Source organism: Oncorhynchus nerka, linkage group LG21, assembly GCF_034236695.1.
Source record: "Oncorhynchus nerka isolate Pitt River linkage group LG21, Oner_Uvic_2.0, whole genome shotgun sequence".
NCBI classification, from domain to species: domain Eukaryota; kingdom Metazoa; phylum Chordata; class Actinopteri; order Salmoniformes; family Salmonidae; genus Oncorhynchus; species Oncorhynchus nerka.
This window is the reverse complement of record NC_088416.1, coordinates 32,785,925-32,800,479: the sequence shown is the minus strand read 5'-3', so window position 1 is coordinate 32,800,479 and position 14,555 is coordinate 32,785,925. Positions and strand designations below refer to the sequence as shown.

The following is a 14,555-nucleotide window of genomic DNA, read 5'->3' as shown; positions in this document are numbered from 1 at the left end:
TCCTATCTTAGACACACTGTCACTAGAGCTCTCTCTTTCTCTCTCTCTCTCTCTTGGGTTCACCCTTACTTCCCCCTCTGTACTGCTCCCTCTCTGTCACACACAGGTGCACACACAAACACACACACAGCTGAAACATGCACACACAAATAACTGAAACATAATCCAAACAAGGGACTGGGCTATCTCTAATGAAGATAAATGCTTCATCCTAAGGGCTGTGGTATACAGTATACGTTAGACTGAACTGGGCATGTAGTTGAGAGCATTTAAGTGGGTGGCAGGCTGTGGGTGTTTAGCTGTGTTGTCAGGGTTCTATGGCTTTTCACACAGGGTTGGTCAGTCTTTCAACGTCCCTAAGAGCTTCCTGTCAAAAGGCAAATCCACATGAGCTGGACAGTCAACAACATGTGCCATGATATTAATTAACAAATCAACCTCTTGTGGGCTGTAGACCTTTGTTGTTCAGATCCCCTTGGTGATGTCTCATTAAGCTTTTTGAATAAACAAAAACAATATAGCTAATATAGATATTTAGATTTTGTGACCAAGGATATGTGATGGCACAGACCTTACTAATGTAATGTTGTTGTGTTCCCTTGGGCATGATGACTCCACTAGGCTTCCAGACTGAAGAGAGGTTCTGAAATTACTGCAGTTCGGTGTACACCTTTGTACAAAGACAATATAGCCTACACTTTAAAATGTGTTTGTCTGTTTTTAATCTCCTCTGGTAGCCAACTACTGAGAAAAGGAATTGACTCCTGTATGAACTCATAACTTATTGAGTCACTACTCGTCAATCAAAGCCATGAAAGGATGGAAACTGAAACTGATATGCTTTGATGCTAAAACACAGTGGAAGCCTCACATGATTTCAGCAGCGTGGCACCATGTTTCCCTACTGAATCATAAGCAAGGTGCTGCCCTCCTCTGGTCAGGAGAGGGAGAGTGGTTTGCCTGGTCACCCACCAGGGGGTATAGACTTTCTTTTCTCATATTGTCACACTTCTCTACGGGGGTGTCACAGCGCATGACTGTCACTACACCCTGCAGGCTTCAAAGGTTTCCTTCCTGTCCATGGAGCTCAGCTCACAATGGAGGAAAATGTATTTGTGTGTATTTTCCTCTGGGTCACAACACACATCCTATGTGCACGTTCTCAGGAGAGGTGACGGAAAGCGCCAATAACTACTTTTTTCTCATTGAGACACAGGACAAGGTCTCCCATTCTGCTGCATTGTTTTATTCTCAATTCACAAAGGCATAATTACAGGCATTTAAAGACTGTACAAAAGGTTAAGAAGAAGAGGTGTAAAAAATATAGAAAAAATACAAATGCATTCAAATCAATAACAGCTCCAGTTGTTCAATATTCTGAATGAATTAGAGAATAAATATTGATGGTGGTCATTCAAGTTGTTCGTCTTGCTCTGATCCTTGTTCTGGTTTTGGCTCTGGTTCAGGCCGGGGTTTTTGGTCTGGTTCGTGCTCTGGTTCTTCTGACTCATGGTCATTGTGGTTTAACTGGGCATACTCAACTGAGCCTTGCTGAAATAGACAAAATAAAATAAAAACATACAAGAAGAAGCCCGTGTCTGTTTCTACAGTATCTGTGTATTCCAGCAGTTTCCTCCTCCTGTGTTGAATCTGATTTTCTCCATAAGGGGTCCCTCTAAGACAAAACAAAGTCATGAGGTCTATGTACTGTATGTAAAACAGTACTGTTACGTACATGAGTGTATTTGTTAGTACATTGCTCTACTTACGCCGTCAGCTTGTTCGGACTCTGACTCACCTGCAAAAACAAGAGCAGGAGACAAGCTCAGGAAAACAACACCCTCCACCCAGAGCCTCCCCTTCCCCAAAACAACACCCTCCACCCAGAGCCTCCCCCTTCCCAAAACAACACCCTCCACCCAGAGCCTCCTCCTTCCCCAAAACAACACCCTCCACCCAGAGCCTCCTCCTTCCCCAAAACAACACCCTCCACCCAGAGCCTCCTCCTTCCCCAAAACAACACCCTCCACCCAGAACCTCCTCCTTCCCCAAAACAACACCCTCCACCCAGAACCTCCAGCTCTCCTCAAGACTGACGCCTTGGGCTTATCGCATTACAACCACTAATGTGTGTTTACTAGTCAGTTTCCTGCCGACAAGCCCATTGTTTGACAATATAGAGGCAGGCCAAAGCCCATGATTGTTTTCTCTTCCCCTGCGCTGCAACATTGTTTGATACAAATACCATTGACATTTGCAAGGAGTAGGTCAATTACTCAACAATGGGCAATATGGTTGGCGTGTGGGTTCTTATTTCAGGGGTTAACAAGGGAGCAGTCTGTCCTCTGACTCCGCTTGACAGATGCACCCTGTGTTTGGGTTGGATTATAATAACAGGAAGTTCCCTTTGGCGAGAGCAGGAAGTGGACAGCTGGCTAAGTGGCCGACATAACGGCACCCTCTCTCACTAACAATGCAGATGTTTAGAGCTAGGCCTGGTTTCCTGCATGGCACATTTCTCAAACCCCAGAGAAGAGAATTGGATGAAACATTCATTGCTTTGCCATATTAGTTATGCATCCCCTCACCTGCTCTTTACCCTGAGCCAAGCTAGGAGGAAGGAACACACAGAGAGAAGAGAGATGACACCTGAGAGGATGAAGGGTTGGAGCAAGGTTAGGGCTGAGATGGTAGGGGTCTGCAAGACTCCATCAACTTTCTATCATGGGCCAAAGGTTTAGTAGTGTGAAGTCCTGACAGCAGATATAGGTTCTACTGTACAGTAAATCAGTAGACAGATCTTACCATTGGCAGCCTCATTGACTTCTCCATGGGTCAGTCTCAGTGTCTGGTCTGTTTTAGTGCTTGCTGGCTTCCTGAGAGAGGGGAACAAGAAAACACAATGAAAACAGGAAACTCCTATATGACCTTTATCACTTTAATATTCACATCTTCCCAAACAAAGAATTGTGCATCACTGTACATTCAATGGTTTGTGAATAGACTATGGTAGTATGATGAAGTCAAAGCCAGGCCTACTCACACTGACAGTTCCACTGTTCTCTCTCTTCTGAATGGAAGAAGGCATTTCTTAACGAGGATGATGATGAGAGACACTGTGAGCAGGATGCAGAAGGCTGCGATCAGCCCCTTCTTCCAGCCAGCCAACTTCACTGCAGACAGCAAGGTTACAAAGGTTACCTCAGGTCACGTTCAGCCACAGTGGATTTAACTAAATGACTTGTAGTCACACACCAGTGTGTTTGTGTGATAATACTTTCATCTGCAAGATCCCTTCCTCTCTCACCTCCAACAGTGACCATGGCACTCCTTTGGCTGTCATTGGATGGGTTGTTAGTGACGCAGTAGTATCCGCCGCCATGCTCTCTACTGACACCTTGAAACGAGTGGGATAATCGCATGTCATTGGTGGTCTTGGACAGCAGGGGCAGGGCACTCTTTGTGTGATATCATGTGTAGGTGATGGGGGGCGTGCCCCACTGGACAGTGCAGGTTAGGGGTCAGGTCCTCCCCCTCAGCCACGTCCCCCATTTTGGGTGTCAAGATCAGTATTGGCCTGGACACTGGCTCTGTGGGGAATTAATGTTGTTGAGTCATTACAGTAAATCTACTATGTCATCAGTTAGACTGACTGTACCAGCATCTCCCTTTTATAAACTAGAGCCATATGTAGGTGTATGTATGTATGTATGTATGTATGTATGTATGTATGTATGTATGTATGTATGTATGTATGTATGTATGTATGTATGTATGTATGTATGTATGTATGTATGTATGTATGTATGTATGCATGTATACATTTGGTTCTGTTATAAACAGGTGGTGTGGCCAACTCACCTATGATGGTGGCAGTGCGTCGGAGGTGATCTCCTGAGCTCTCCATGTAGGGCTGACTGGGGTTGTTCTCGGCCTTGCAGGAGAAGCTGTGGATGTCAATGCTCCTATGGATGGAGGTAATGTTGAAGAGGGCCAGATCCGGGGGACTGTGGACCACCCTGAACTCAGCTTGTCTGTGGGGGCTCAGCAGGGTGTAGGTGATGGGCAGACTACCGTTGTCACTCTGACACTGGAGCTGGAAGGGCTTGCCCAGGATCAACCTGCCCCCTACCACGCTCAGAAGAGGGACTGACACAGGCACTGACAGAGGGAGAGGGGGAACAAAAAAGAGAACGAATAAGACAGAATGAGACCAGAGAAGAGAAAAACGGTTAGAAAATAAAGCACATGCAATGTTTGAGAATGTTGAATGAGAGAGTTTTTAATATGACCCCATCCACTGTCAGAACAGAAATTACAAGATTGTTATAATGCTGTTATTTCATCAAATGGTTGTTTTATGCAACATAATAAGGGGTTGTTAGAACACTCATATATCTGTGTGTGTTCTACTGAAAGTGGGCCTCTAGGAGATTTAACACTGACAGAAGATTTACAATATCTTCTGGGTGATAAACCTAACAAGACCGCATTCCATAGCATGATTAGTGTCTGTGTGCCTGACTGGAAGCTACCAGGGAGAGATGGCTCGTGGCCAGACCCTGGTTTCTACACAATGAGAAGTTATTACAGCAGATACTTATAATTCACAGCAGACAGTATCTTTCATACAAATCTTAAACTTGTAACCCATTCTATACATCTGTTGTTTGTATCTTGGCTATAAAATACTTTTGTATCTTTGTATCGAGGCTCTCAACGATTCGTCGACCAGACATCATTATCGTAGGGCACTCAATCGATTAACTTTATATGTGTGGGTTGTATTGACCTGCTTCCTTATTAACAAGTGAATAAAGATTCAGTTTAAGAATAGCTCTGACTTGTGGAATACGTTTGTCTCTCCTCATTTGAAAGTAAAGAAATTAACCACCACACCACACAGAGAGACTCACCTTTTGCCTTGAGGACAATCTGTGTGCTGTTTTTGAAGATCTTTTTGGTTTGGCCTCTTCCTAGGGCATGGGCCTGGCAGGAGTAATTTCCATTAAGGGAGGGGTGTGCTGTGGCACTGTAGTTCCCCCCTGATGTCAGTAGGACCTGGTTCCTGTACAGGGAGTACTTCACGTCCCCAATGTTGATTCTCTCATGGGAATAGCGGTCAGTATCACAGTTCAGTGTGAAGCGCTCTGTCTCAAACACCTCTCTGGGCTTCATCACCAGGACTGGCTTGGAAAACAACTCTGTGGGGATCAGACAGAAAAAGCAGAGTGTCAAACATTAAATTCAAAGATACTTTGGCATGGTGAAACATTGAATTAAGTTAGAAAACGCTCACTATTACATGTCATATGTCCCAACCTTTTACAACACAGTCAGACATCCAATACTTGCCTTTGACTTTGATGCTCTCATAGGCTTCTTTCTGAACAATGCCTCTGTCCGCCTTGCACACATACTCCCCAGAGTCCTCTGCCAGCACTCTGAGCGAATGACTGAGACTAATGTAGGCTGTCTTAAGAATCCTCTTGTCCTTGGTCAGGAAGACCGCCACATTGGATGGGGGTTCACCACTCGACAGACAAACTGACAATGTCACCCTCAATCACATCTTTACCAGCCTCGGTGGCGCAGTGGTTAAGGGCTGTGCCACCAGAGACTCTAGGTTCGCGCCCAGGCTCTGTCGTAACCGGCCGCGACCGGGAGGTCTGAGGGGAGATGCACAATTGTCATAGCGTCATCCGGGTTAGGGAGCGATTGGCCGGTAGGGACATCCTTGTCTCATCGCGCACCAGCGACCCCTGTGGCGGGCCGGGCGCAGTGCACGCTAACCTAGGTTGCCAGGTGCACGGTGTTTCCTCCGACACATTGGTGCGGCTGGCTTCCGTGTTGGATGCGCTGTGTTAAGAAGCAGTGCGGCTTGGTTGGGTTGTGTATCGGAGGACGCATGACTTTCAACTTTTGTCTCTCCCGAGGCCGTAGGGAAGTTGTAGCGATGAGACAAGATAGTAGCTACTAACAATTGGATACCACGAAATTGGGGAGAAAAAAGGGGTAAAATTAAAAAATAAAAAAATAAAAAAATAAAAATCACGTCTTTACCAGGAAGAATGTTCATGACGGGTGTGATGAAATTTTTTTAATGATACAACAGAAGAACAGAGAAACTCTTTAACCCAACATTTATTTTCTTACGGGTGATCAAATATTGAAGCACACAGAAGCATAATGCCCATAGCTACTATAACTCTGAACCGGTACCTTCCAATAACAAATGCAACAGTTATAGTCAGCATTCAACCCCACTCTTACCTTTGACCATGACCTTGACAGTGTTACTGTTGTTGGACCTCCCAGCGTCAGGCAGCATGGTGATTTCAAAGTAACAGCACAGGTGTTTGTCCCCAGCATGCTTCAGCTCCAGCCTGGTCTCCACTGAGTTCCCACTGGCCCTCACCTGCTTGATCTTCTCCTGGTCCTGGTAGAAGTGGAAGAGCAGGGAGCCAGACTCATCTGGGGCGCTGCAGGTAGCTGCCACCTCATCCCCCTCAAACAGGATCTGGGAGGTCACCTGCAGCACAGGCGTCTGCAAGCCTGTGGTCGAACAATCAGTGTCAGTCACTAGGATGTCACATACCATGCATCATCAGGAGGAAAATACTTGATACTGTATGTACCTACATATAATGGATTACGAGTGAAGATATTTTTATTTAATTTAATTTAATGAACCTTTATTTAAAAAGGCAAGTCAGTTAAGAACAAATTCATATTTACAATGACGGCCTCCACCGGCCAAACCCGGACGACGCTGGGCCAATTGTGCACCGCCCTACGGGATCTAGAGATCTAGAGAGTTTTACCAGAAAGTCAATATAATCATGGATCCATTTCAGCAGTACCTGTGACGGTGAGTCTTTGGGTGCTGCTCCCTTTGCTCTTGTCTTGAACTATGACCTGGCACTTGTAAGTGCCAGAGTTGGCAGCCCTGGCTGGGGTGAGCTGGTGAAGGACCGCAGGTTCGGTGGTGTTTTTGGAGTAGACCAGGACATCGTCTCTCAGGAAGTTGAAGCTGTGTGTCAGGGGGTGGGACTGGTGATGGCTGATGCTGACCTCACAGTTCAGGTCCATAAAGGTCCCACTGGTTACCTCACCACTTGGGTCCAGTTTGAGTGTCACACTATCTATGGTGAATACTAGACAACCACACACACAGACACACAAAGACACCATGGTATCCAAGGCTAATGCAGACTACTATTTGGGGTACAAAATACCCAAGGCTAAATGGACTATTCTTCAAGACTAGCCAGAGAGTTCCCTCTGTGCTTTCTCCTTTACAGTGCAGGTAGAGTCCTCCAGACTGAGGAAGACCCTTCCCTGGTGCCTGGCGGCCCTCCACTCCACTGCACAGTAAGCAGGAGGTGTGCCTGGCGACCCTCCACTCCACTGCACAGTAAGCAGGAGGTGTGCCTGGCGACCCTCCACTCTGCTGCACAGTAAGCAGGAGGTGTGCCTGGCGACCCTCCACTCTACTGCACAGTAAGCAGGAGGTGTGCCTGGCGACCCTCCACTATGCTCCACAGTAAGCAGGAGGTGTGCCTGGCGACCCTCCACTCTGCTGCACAGTAAGCAGGAGGTGTTCCTGGCAACCCTCCACTCCACTGCACAGTAAGCAGGAGGTGTGCCTGGCGACCCTCCACTATGCTGCACAGTAAGCAGGAGGTGTGCCTGGCGACCCTCCACTCTGCTGCACAGTAAGCAGGAGGTGTTCCTGGCAACCCTCCACTCCACTGCACAGTAAGCAGGAGGTGTGCCTGGCGACCCTCCATTCCACCGCACAGTAAGCAGGAGGTGGAGGAGGAAGGAACGGAGGAAAACACTAACAAATACAGAGCAACCGTCCCCTCCCCTGGGAGGATTGTGGCCTTACCTTGGCTCCGGTTCGCACTCAATACCAACAACATTATTGGGCCTGAGCTGACACAACAAAGTGGGCATTTTGTTCCACATCCTCCCTGGTAATGCTTTTAGAATAGGTAACACATACAGCTCAGCCATGCAGGAGAAAAGGCTGAGACCTGAGCCAAAAGTACTTTGGAGCCAAATTTGTGACTCAGCCTTCGGGGAAAAGATACGGTCTGTTATTACAGTTATATGCCACCAGCTCCCTCCCAATACCCCACCAAGAGCTCAGAATGAACTAAGTTGCTGAGAAAAATAAAACCATTACTATCTGAGAATGTAGGCGGATCAAATAGGTTCAACATCTCAGAAGCTCGTTCACATGCTGACACAAAACAATGAAACCAGCTGCGTATTCTGCTTAAAATACCTTCAATAAATCGAATGAAAAACATGAAAATGTCAAGGAAGCCAGACGCTCACAATACCCATTTCCTACAAAAATAACTATTTTGTGTGAGGCATAAAAATAGGCGCTTATCAACCGTAGAGAGGACCAACTGCCCTCAAACTGTCTCTATGCCGGGACTCTTCCAGCTCTCTGGTGCATTTATTAAAGTGCCATCAAATACAGAAAGTAATTGTATCTCATACTTACATGACTGAGCTCCTGCCCCTTGCCCTGTGAGTGGAGATAAGTGGAGGGAGACAGAGGAGGAGGAATAAGAATAGAAAGCAAGTGATGTGAGAGACAGACATACATATGAACTAAAGGTAACCTATCTGAGCTCAGAAAGTAGAGTGCTGGGTCCTTACAGAGGGTGAGCAGACTGGTCAGCAGCAGAGGCAGGTAGAGTGGTGGGGAGTCCATCCTGAGTGATGACACTGATACAGCACCACAGCCAGGAGCCAGAGTGGCAGGCGCTCACATAGGGACAGGGGAAGAAGGAAAAGACGGGCCGGGCCACAGGGAATGAGAAGTGGAGTACGCAAGGAGCAGGAAGTTGGAGAGGGCGGGGCATAATTGTCTAAGTGTGTGTGTTATGCCTTTGTCTTATCATTTGCCTTCTTTTTGTATCATTGACCAGGAAATGACCGCTGCTTCCTCAGGATATGCAAGTTCCCAAATGTAAAGTGAATTGTAAAGTAAATTCAAAGTTGATTAAATTGTCTTTCCCCTCACCCATCTACACACAATACCCTGTAATGGCAAAATGACATGTTTTAAAATGTATTGAAAATTAAATACAGAATATTTAATTTACATAAGTATTCACACCACTGAGTCAATACATGTTAGAATCACCTTTGGCAGCGATTACAGCTGTGAGTATTTCTGGGTAAGTCTCTAAGAGCTTTGCAAACCTGGATTGTACAATATCTGCCCATTATTAATTTCAAAATTCTTCAAGCTCTGTCAAATTAGTTGTGGATCATTGCTGGACAATCATTTCAAATCTTGCCATAGATTTGTTAAACACTATTATTGCACAGTGAGTCCATGCAACTTATTATGTGATTTGTTAAGCAAATGTTGACTCCTGAGCTTATTTAAGCTTGCCACAACAGAGGGGTTGAATACTTATTGGCTCAAACATTTCAGCTTTTCATTTATTTATTATTATTTGTATATTTAAAAAAAAAATACACTTCGACATCATGGGGTATTGTGTGTAGGCCAGTGACCCCAAAAAATCTCAATTTAATCCATTTTAAAATCAGGCTGTAACACAACAACATGTGGAAAAAGTCCAAGGGCATGAATACTTTCTGAAGGCACTGTATTTGTTATTGTCAGTAGTTAAGTATTAATTACGCCTTGCCTGGCTTTGTTAGAGTACATGACTTCAACAAGTGTGGATTTAAGCCTATAGATAGGACCCTGGTTGATTGGCAGACATGATATGATGTTATGATATGATGAGTCTGAGTGTTGACTTTGAAGCCAAACCCATGCAGGAGTATGATGAGTGTATTGACGCATTCATCCCGCCTGGCCCTCCCTGCTCACTACTCAATGTAGTCTTTGATACCACCTGCTGTTAATCTTCCAGCAACACAGCAGGGGCTCATACAGTACGATCTGAATCTTATTCTAACCTCTCATTACAATGATGTTCAAAATAATGAAAGATGACAAGAATCGTTAGATAGATAGAATCCAAGATATTCTTAGCTATATCATCTTCGTCATTAACGTCAACTCTCCATCATTCATGTCCGCTAATGGAAATTGAGATTTGAATAAGATACACCAAAATGTACCTTGCCCATGTGCTCATTGTTTATGAATGATTAGCAAGTCCAACAAAACCCTCGCTAGGTTTTAAGGCAGTATGACACATAAAGGGTTAACCAAAAAGGTTAGGTCTGTAGCCAGGAAATTCAATATTACAGTCAGTGGGAGAAAGTCAAACCGAAAGAGTGTGCTTCATTACTGCTTACCTTGTTATGACAACTTCTTTGCTCCCCCTCAGACAAAAGCTTTGGGCTAGTTTTTTATTTTTACCTTAATTTAACTAGGCAAGTCAGTTAAGAACAAATTCTTATTTTCAATGACGGCCTAGGAACTGTGGGTTGACTGCCTGTTCAGGGGCAGAACGACACATTTGTACCTTGTCAGCTCAGGGATTTGAACATGCAACCTTCCAGTTACTAGTCCAACACTGTAACCACTAGGCTACCCTGCCACCCCAGGGTAGGGTAGCCTAGTGGTTCTGATGGTTCCGATGAGATCTACATAGTACACTAATAGGGGCTTGACAAACAGAGAATGTCTGCAATAACTATTTTGCCCAAAGAGCATATAGGGGTATTTTACACACACTGTCTGTCCACATTATGGTGTGAATTCCTCAGTCCTGATTGCAATTCTCATATCTCACCACTAAGAGGTGCTAAAGGCTCACAGGGAAAAGGGCCACAGCAGCCAACATCACCTACTCTACGTTCTTCTCACCCCATCCACATCTGCATATGGCCCGTAGCCTGTAATGTTAATGTAGCATTGAAATATTAACCTCACTAGGGTACGTGGGACGGTAGCGTCCCACCTGACCAACATCCAGTGAAATTGGGGGGAGCAGGGATGAACCTGCCAAAATTCTGGAATTGTACCTTTGCTGTAGGTATTACTACAGGAGTCATGTAATAAAACCCAAAGCCAGTACAGAGCCTGAGGTGTTGCCCAAATTGCTGCTGTCCTTGTGTTGTGTTTTGCTGTGCTGTGCTGTGCTGTGTTGTGTTCTGTTATGTTTTACTCTGCTGTGTTTTGGTGTGGTGTGTTGTGGTGCGGTGTGGTGTGTGTTTTTGCGTCTCCATTTGACCCAGGACCTGAGTGATGACCTGAATTCGCTAAACATTCATGGGACAGGTTAGTGCTTTAATTGCACCGCTGGCTCATGGGTTTAGTGTGAAAAGCTTTGTTTTCTCACAAAGTCACTGAGGGGTCCAGCACCCACCCACATACTGTACCCTATGTCTTTCAGACTCAATGTTGCATTATAGCTGGAAGCTAGCATGCATATATAGATGTAACATCCCCTGTGCAGTCATTTGCTTACATTGCTTACATAAAATGCATTATTTCAAGTTTTGTACTCGTGCTTTTAAGTTTTCACACATTGGACAAAATTACTTTTCAAAATCACCTGCCTTACACTTACTGCATATTAACACAGACTCCCTGTGCACCTAATTTAAACTAAAACATACTGTTTCGCTGCCCTAGATTGTCATAAACAGTGGAGTTGGCAAACATTCTTCTACCCAGGATGCTGCTGTGTAATTGGCGCCCATGGCCAGTCTGTCTGTCCACACGAGGGTGCTCAGCTGACTGTGACTGATGTACAGTAGAGATGGAGCCGACTGTCTGAATGGATCTGGCTGAGCTCCTCGTCATGATGCTCAGTCACTTGGAAATCATCCTACAGGTCCCACAGGGAGGGGAAGAGTCACCCGCCTGCTGCGGCAGAGGCAGGGCTGAGTGCAGCAGGGAGGTGGTGGGGGTGTTAGTTGAGCAGAATGTCTGTCTACTTGACATTTTCTCATGGTTTCTCTTATCAGGCATACATTACATTCAGTGAATGACCTCCAAAACTGACGATAGTGTTGTTGAGAGAATAGAGTGGCAGGCTGCATGTGTTTGTATTCGCCATTAAAGAGCAATCACATATGAGAGTGATTGATGGTGCCCTGTAGCGCTGCTGTTGAGGAGGTCAGTTCTTTGTGGGTCGTGGGTACAGAGGTCTGATTGATGTCATAGCCCCGGGCGGCATTGCCAAATCTCCCCTCCTCTCTTCTGACTGGCTCAGGCTCTGCACACCGCACTGCTATGCTTCTGCCTATAAGACCTCTCACTGTGCCAGTAATTCATGTCATCAATACCAGAGAGGGAGAGGGAGGGAGGCAGGGAGGGAGAGAGAGAATCATGTAAACTGCACATTAGCAGCCTACTAAATGAGAGCACCATTGTCTTCTAACTATAAATCAGACCAGCAGCGCCAGTATCCTCTTACTAACTCATTAGCATTTCTCTTTGTGATGTTACCCTGGAATTCATCTCTCACTTTGAATTAGTCTCAGCTAATTTAGCTTGTATTAGATACAACCTTCAAAAACTGTAATGTACTAGCCTCATTTCAAGCTTCTAATGCACATTTTCTTTCATAGATTCTGCACATCAACTAGTAAAGTAGCATGACACATGACGACAACTTTTGGGCCTTGAAGCAGTAGAGCACATCTCTAGCTGAATGCTAACATTCCTACTGTCCAATAGGACTGGTATGAGAGTGAATTGTTATTGACATTGTCATTATTGAATTGGTGTAACACAGTAAAATAACACAGATATATACATAAATCATTGCAAGGATCAATGTAGCCACCGCTAGCTACAGCCTTTTATCAATACTTGGCACTATAGTTCACATAGGCAGCTATAGGAAAGCAGTGATATTCTATTACACCGTACTCCATGGTTTGACAGTTCCCACTAACAGGTGAACTTTTACTTAGTCAACAACATCACAGACATTAACGATTTTTCTAAAGCAAATTAAGTTGCCAAATTTCTCTTGCTTCTGACATTTCTCTTGTAGAGACAATGATGCCAATCAGTCATTCTTACAGTAAGTTAGTCTGGCACATTTTGAATCATCCGTTTCCCTAGTTTGTGCTCTCACGTTCTCTCATATTTTAATTGTGTTTCTGGTGCCCTATATAGACCAATAGCCCTTTAAAAGACGTGGAAACACTGTACTTGAATCTAAGGTTATATATCAAGTCAGAAATCAAAGTACTCAAATAGAAACACTACAGAGGTCTTTCTCTACAGGAAGAACAGGTAGTGACTATGACTAGGGTGACTGGAGTCTTTGACAATTCTTAGGGCCGGGCCATACCCATATCCGCAGCAGGTCTCCAAGCTGAACAGCCTCTGGCATGTTAGAACAATGTAGGTAAGGGAAGTCGGCAAGTCAGATCTGTAACTTCAGGATAAGGATTGCCTTGACCAATCAGCCCAGGACGATAGTAAAATTGGCAGTAAGTTATAATTCAAGAAAGGGAACAAATATATAACTGTAAAAAACGTCTGCAGGTCCGAGGGCCATCAAACAAGTGCAGATCGGAGGGCTATCAAGCGAAACAGACCAATGAAGCGCGGGTAAACAGCGGGAGTATCTATGACTCTCTGAAGACTGGGTAGGCTTCTCCCTTCTCTCTGTGTGTGGTTCTGGGACGGGAGGGTGGCTTCGGCTCTCGCCCAAGCTTAGTTCCCTGCTTCTTCATGTCGCCTGGGTTGCGTCCGATTGACTCCATCCCCACTTTCCTCGTTAGGCATGGCCGCATGGTGCACCTGTGGGCAGGTGCGTCGACCACGTACGAAGGGGATCGGTGGTTGCCGGTGAACCGGGTATTCATACCTAGGTCTCCAATATCAAGCGCTTGGGTCTCGCCCAAGACCCGTGCGTGGCTCCGGGTACCTTGTCAACCGCTCTACACCCTGGCGTAGGCGGGGGTTCAATGTCTACCCCAATTCATGTTGTTAACTTCTTGGTGACAGGGAGGCAGTATTGAGTATCTTGGATGAATAAGGTGCCCAGAGTAAACTGCCTACTACTCTGTCCCAGATGCTAATATATGCATATTATTAGTGTTGGATAGAAAACACTCTGAAGTTTTTAAAACGGTTTGAATGATGTCTGTGAGTATAACAGAACTCATATGGCAGGCGAAAATCTGAGAAAAATCCAACCAGGAAGTGGGAAATCTGAGGCTTGTAGTTTTTTAACTCAACCAATATCCCACTGTATCTACAATAGGGGCTTCCTAAGGCTTCCACTAGATGTCAACAGTCTTTAGAACTTTGTTTGAGGATTCTACTGTGAAGTGGGACCGAATGAGAGAGGAATGAGCCAGGTGTCTGGCAGATTGCCACAGGCTCTGAGGTGCGGTCACGAGAGAGTTAGCTCTCGTTCCATTGCTTTTCTACAGACATAGGAATTCTCCGGTTGGAACATTATTGAAGATTTCTGATAGAAACATCCTAAAGATTGATTCTATACTTAGTTTGACAAGTTTCTACGCGCTGTAACGGAACTTTTTGAACTTTTCGTCCGACGTTCGGCTGGACCTGCTTTTGGATTTGTTAACCAAACGCCCTAACAAAAGAAGCTATTTGGACA

At 45.2% G+C, this 14,555-nt stretch overlaps 1 pseudogene; it reads right to left on the bottom strand.

Moving 5' to 3' along the window:
- Positions 1-1,225: 1,225 nt before the first annotated feature.
- Positions 1,226-8,824, bottom strand: LOC115110658 (platelet endothelial cell adhesion molecule-like; annotated as a pseudogene).
- Positions 8,825-14,555: the final 5,731 nt, after the last annotated feature.